Source organism: Chlorocebus sabaeus, chromosome 17 (assembly GCF_047675955.1).
Source record: "Chlorocebus sabaeus isolate Y175 chromosome 17, mChlSab1.0.hap1, whole genome shotgun sequence".
NCBI classification, from domain to species: domain Eukaryota; kingdom Metazoa; phylum Chordata; class Mammalia; order Primates; family Cercopithecidae; genus Chlorocebus; species Chlorocebus sabaeus.
Window position 1 is genome coordinate 8202393 of NC_132920.1, and position 6120 is coordinate 8208512.

The 6120-nt window shown below is 43.0% G+C and overlaps 1 long non-coding RNA gene across 1 annotated transcript; it reads left to right on the forward strand.

Moving 5' to 3' along the window:
• Positions 1-409: 409 nt before the first annotated feature.
• Positions 410-2636, forward strand: LOC140708918 (uncharacterized). The gene is made up of 2 exons (XR_012089233.1): positions 410-581; positions 2261-2636. It is a non-coding gene; the product is annotated as an uncharacterized lncRNA (long non-coding RNA).
• Positions 2637-6120: the final 3484 nt, after the last annotated feature.

Genomic DNA, 6120 nt, shown 5'->3' on the forward strand with positions numbered 1-6120 from the left:
AATACTGTGGTAGGAGATGACTCTAAACTCTATCAGCTGTGATTCTGAAGTGGGGAGTGGAATTAGCATGGGTTCCAGGCTAATGTCTGCAGACATTAGGACTCCTACGGTGGCCTAGGTCAGGCTATGAAAACATCCTACTTGCCTTCACATGCCTCTTCTTCCTCCACAACCCCTGGGGACATGGATGTCTCTCTAAGTAAATAAATGATCTGTGCTCATGAAGAAATGAAGTGCCTTGCAAGGAACACAATGTCCTGACTCAAGCTCCGGTAAACAAACTCAGTAATTTATGTGGGAAGTCCTTTGTAATTTTACACAGACCCTGGACTGCTTTAAACTGTTTAGGAGTATTTATTCATACAGCATGTTTAAGAGTCAGCATCCAGGATTTCAGTCTTCCAAACAAGAAAATTAGAAAGCATGTTTTGTTCCCACAGTGACAGAGGAAGGGCAGAGGCTATTAGGACAACTCATCTCCTACAATATTAAAAACACCCTGGCAGGCTTCACCAGGTCACAAGAAGGACCCGCCGGAGCTGGGAGTGGGAAGAGCAGCTGTGGTGGTGGTTCGCAGACAGGTGCGTGGGCAACTTGTTTCTGCTTGTGAGGTCAGAGATTGAAATGAGAAGAAAGAAAGCTGAAATGCTTCTCCCCAGACCCATGATTTCCATTTTACTCAGAAAGCATGTCTTTACTTTAGACATGAGGGAAAATATGAAGCTAAGCAGAGGGTGAAAAACACTCTAGAGAAGAAATAGGATAGGATGTTCGAATGTTTTTCACCTGCTTAGAACCAAGCCCATTAATAGAATAGGAGCCTCAATTCCCTTCACTTCCCTCATCTCAAGCAGTGGTGATGGAGAAAACCGTGATATTCCTCCAAGCATTCTTGACCCTGACAGCAGTTTCAAAGATACATGATTCTATCATTGGATAAACCTGTGCACAGAGAGCGGCACAGATCAACCAAGACCCATTAGTACTTGTTCCAGTTTGCTATTTTGCAAATTACCTTAAAACTTCAGTTGCTTAAAACAACCACCGTTTTATTATATTTCTTGCTTTTATGGGTCAGGGATTTGGGCAGGGTTCAGTTGGAAGGCTCTTCTGTTCCAGGTGGCATGGACTGTGCTTGGTTGGTGGTGGATTCAGTTGGCAGGTGGGCTGGTATGGAGGACAGTTTCCTGCACAGATATAGTACCTGAGAGGGTGTGGTGGGCCCAATAATGGTCCCCAGTGATATTCAGGTGTGAATCCCTGGAACCTGTGACTGTTACCTCATATGGCAAAAGGGACTCTGCAGGCATGATTAAGGATCCTGAGATGGGGAGATCATCCTAAATTGTCTGAGTGGACCCTAAATGCAATCAGAAGTGTTCTTACAAGAGGAAGGGAGAGGGAGATTTCACTACAGAGAATAAAAAGGCTCTGTGAGGACTCACACGAGATGTCACATTGCTGGCTTCCAAGATGGTGGGAGAGGACATGAACCAAAGAATGCATGGAGTTCTGCTATCATTGCTGGGAAAAGGCGGGGAAACAGGTTCTTAGAACCCCTGGGGGAAGCAAGGCCCTGCTGACGCCATGGTCTCAGGCCAGTGAAATTGATTTTGGGCTTCTGACCTCCAGAACTGTAAGAAAATAATATGTGCTGCTTTGAGTCACCAAGTTTGTAGCAATTTGTATAGCAGCCATAAAAAAAAAAAAAAAAACCAAAAAAAAAAACCAACAAACCTAACATAGTAGAGATGACCAGATGACTGGAGTGAACTGAGACTACTGAAGAGTGGGTGGTGCTGTGGCCTCTCTGGCATGGCAACTGCTTTCAGCATTTCACAGGGCTCCCAGAGAGTGTCCAAGAGAGGAAATAGAAGTTTCCAATTTCTTAACCCTTGGGCAAAGCAATCACAGAGCCTAACCCAGTTCAAAGGATGGAGACTAAACTTTACTTTTCCGTGAAAGAAGCATCAAAGACTTTGTGACTGTCTTTTTACTGCAGGAAAGAACACTTTGAAAATTCATGCCCTACTGACTATAGAGCAACACCGTCATGTCTGCATGCTTATTCAGTCTGCTGACTATCAAAATCCTGGTTCTGTGGTGGGTAAAATCATCTATCAGTTTGACATAAAAAACAGAATCATAGGGATTATTTTGTATTCCTGATGGAATCCAAAATCCACTGGCTTATGTCATTCTAAAAGAGGTCAAGAAAACAAGCAGGCTTGTTACAGTGTGTTCATTTATTCATTTCTAGTCTTTCTGCAGAATTGAGTAGAAGACAGACATCGCATCAGCAAGTGGGGCCAGTAATGTAGAAGACAGTGTGACAAAACTGATGGATCTTCACTGCCAAACTGGAGCGCTGGTACAGGATTTCTCCGTTCTTTAGTCTGAGCATGACGACTACCATGAACTAGACAGACTCTACTGCAGCTTCTCAGAACGTGCTGCTGTCACCTCCACTTCCAATCCAATGTGTTGTATGGATGAATGTGAGCGTTATTCAGGCACTTTCCCCTATGTCATGTCCTTTGATCTTCATCACATTCTACCTCTCAGCTCGTTATTTCTAATAACAGGAAACTCAGCCTGGGAACAGTCACCTAGCTAAATAAATGATCAAACCAAGACTTTGGGTTGGCCTTCCTCTTTTTCCCAGCTGAGGGAAGGTTCCTGGGGGTGGACACATGATACAAGAGCCCAGGGAAGCAGGTTTCCCCCATATTTCTCATGCCATTTTCTCCTCATTGCAGACGTATGCTGATTTCACAGAACTGGCTGACTTAACAGGTGTTCAAGCGTTTGAGCACCTGGAGTAGACATGAATCTGAGATGGGGGTTGCTGTATCAGCCCCATGCAATGCACACTGGCTGATGTCTTGATGCTCTTTAGATTATACTTTTGCATTTACTTCTACAGTGGAGAATAATAGAGTCAGGACATCAGGGACCTGCACTTTGATCATGAAAACAAACTGGCTGGATCCACCATATTGGTAGAAGCCCAGTCATATACCTCAGCTGCCCTGAGGTATATGTTTGGGTGTGTGCAGGAGTCCATGAGAAGTGCTGCAATGAGTGCCTCTCTGAGTAATCTCTGGGCTTTTAAGAAATCATAACAACATAAGAGCAATAATAAAGATGAAACTCCTCTTACCACAACTGGAGACTTCTGGGTAAAGGATTATTTTCTGGTCAGAAACTTGTGAGAATACTTTCCTTGTATGGGAACAGTGGCTAGACCTCCAGCACTCTTAGCTGAGATCAAGCCAACTCTAGGCCAGGCATTGTATTAGGTCCTTTATTTATAGCTTTTTTTTTTTTTTTTTTGGCATAAAAGGTATATTTTCTCCAAAATCCTGTGTTAGCATATTTTTGTGTTGCTATAAAGGAATACCAGAGGTTGGGCAATTTATAAAAGAAAAGAGGTTTATTGGGTTCATGGTTCTGCGGGCTATACAAGAAGCATGGTACCTGCTTCTGGCGAGGGCCTCAGGCTGCATCCACTCATGGTAGGAGGGGAAGGGGAGCTGATGTGTGTAGAGGTCACAAGGAAGGAAAGAAGGGCAGGGAGGTGCCAGGCTCTTTCAACAACCAGTTATCTCGGGAACTAAGAGGGAGAAATCATTCCCTAGAGAATGACACCAAGTCATTCATGAGGGATCCACCCCCGGGACCCAAACACTTCCCACCAGGTCCCACCAGCCCTTTAACAACAGGAATCAACTTTCAACAGGAGACTTGCAGGGCCAGACAAACCCATATCCAAACCAGAGTAGCCCCCTACAAGGAAAGTATCTCCAAATTTCCCTGTTTCTAGTGAGCCATATTACATAGGACTTCTACGCACAGGTGACAACTTAATCAGAGAAGGAAAAATGAAGTGGAGTTGGAGTTATGCTCATAACATTTTAAAGTTTTATTACTGTAACAAGTTTCAGAAGCATCTAAGGTGTTATTAATGTTAACATTCAAACTTCCATGTTACAGACTTTATAAAGAAATGTGGTGAAGGGTCTGCAGAGTGATACTTGGTCTTGTCACCAACCAAGAAAATGGAAAAGAAGAAATATACTGAAAGCTGCTAGATGCAGCAACCACCACCCCTGGAAGGGAACTGGAAGGGGCCATGTATCAAGTAGGGGTTCCTTCAGTAGAGTGTGAGAGAAAACCCAAAATAGGGGCCAGGCATGGTGGCTCATACCTGTAATCCCTGCACTTTGGGAGGCTGAGGTGGGAGGATTGCTTGAGTACAGGAGTTAGAGACCAGCCCTGGCAACATAGCTAGATTTCATCTCTACAAAAAACAAAAAGAATCAGCTGAGTGTAATGGCATGCACCTGTGGGCTCAACTACTCGGGAGGCTGAGGCAGGAGGATTGCTTGAGGCAGGAGGTCGAGGCTGCAGTGAGCTGTGATTGCCCCACTGCACTCCAGCCTGCATCACAGAGCAAAATCCCATCCAATGCCAAATAGTTATGTCTTATTCAAGATAGATGCATTTTCTTTCTTTCCATAAAAGGAGCCCCCGGGGTAGACAGTATTCTTGGTTACAGGTGTTCCACAGTGGTCAGGGATCCATCTCTCTCTCTCATCCATCCACTCTCTGTCATCTGACGTCCCATGGTCTAGGAAGGTTTCCTGGATTGCAGCCAATGTAGCTGCATTTCATCTACCAGGAAGAAGGGAGACAGAAAAAAGCAGCAGAGATGAACCCACTATCTTTTAAGGGGCCCCCTAGAAGCTGCCACATAGACTGCCACTTTATAAGGTGGATGGAAAATGTCATCTTTAATCTGGGTCAACATATACCTTGTTCAAAATCAAAGTCTGCATAACTAAGAAAGATAGGAAAAACCAGTATGGATAGACCAAACATGGCAATTAGGAAAAAGACCTGATTTCTGCCTGGATTTTGGCATATACTACAAACATATTAACATTAACACAGTAACATTTAACAGGTCATGACTCCCCTTTCCAAAACTGCGTTAAATTAATTCTTAACACATGTACCATGAAACTACTTTTCTTTTCCCCAAAATCTTTTTCTGGTAAAATTGGCATGTATCTTATGTTCATTCATGTCATATTTTGATAGACATGATAAAAATCTCATTGAATTGACTGCCTCAAACCTATGAAGCAGGCAATATTATTCTCATGGTTCAGGAGGATTAGGAAGTCTGTTTAGGCCCAACCAGGATTGAAATCCAGATGCATCTGGTTTCAAAATATTTAATGCTTTCTGAAAACGTACCAAAACTGTTGGACTTCAGGAAAAAAAAAATAGCCTTGGTGAGAGAAGCTCTTCCCAGTTTGTCTCACATGCGAGCATTGTTTGGTGGTAAAAAGAGGCATTTTAAAGTTGAGGAAGATGTGGTAGTGCAATATTAATATAAAGAGACATTGTAACAGAATACCGATGTGTCTTGGCCAGACCATTCTGTGTAACTATAAAGGGGTAGTATCTTTGGCTCCTGGGTCGTTTAAGCGACATTTTGCTGCTTCTACAACAGCGACACAGTAGATCCCAGCTGAGTTTGTGTTGCAGTCTGGTGGGCAGCCGGTGTAAACAATCCAAACCGAATTTCCTTGCTTGCAAATACTATGGCAGATCCCTGAATGCAGAGCAGATGTGAGAAATAAAGTTTTGAGCCATTTATATCTGTTGTAAATTGAAAGGGGGAAAAAAATCCCCAAGTAGAAAAATAGCTTGGTTTGGTATTAGAAGAACGTATATTTTTAAAAGATGCCGCATGAAGAAATTTGAGTATCAAAATAACATTGGGGAAAGTTGGTTAATAAAGTGCTGGAATCCAAATGTTTCCTAGAAACAGGTGTTATCCTTTATCAGCATTAAATTTAATTGGGTGTTCAAATGTTTAAGTCTTAAATTCAGGGAATGCCTGCTAGCATTTTGCTCCAGATTCCACAAAAGTAGATTTGAGTATTGTCATGACAGAAATATATATACGGTTGCTAAGGCCAAAGGTTTACCCACAGGTCCTTCCCTGTATGGCCCAGCCACATGAGAGAAATTTTGAATGAAGCACATCTATATTTCTGTATTGGCTTGGATACAATTTGATGGGCCATCTGCTCCCCGACAGCT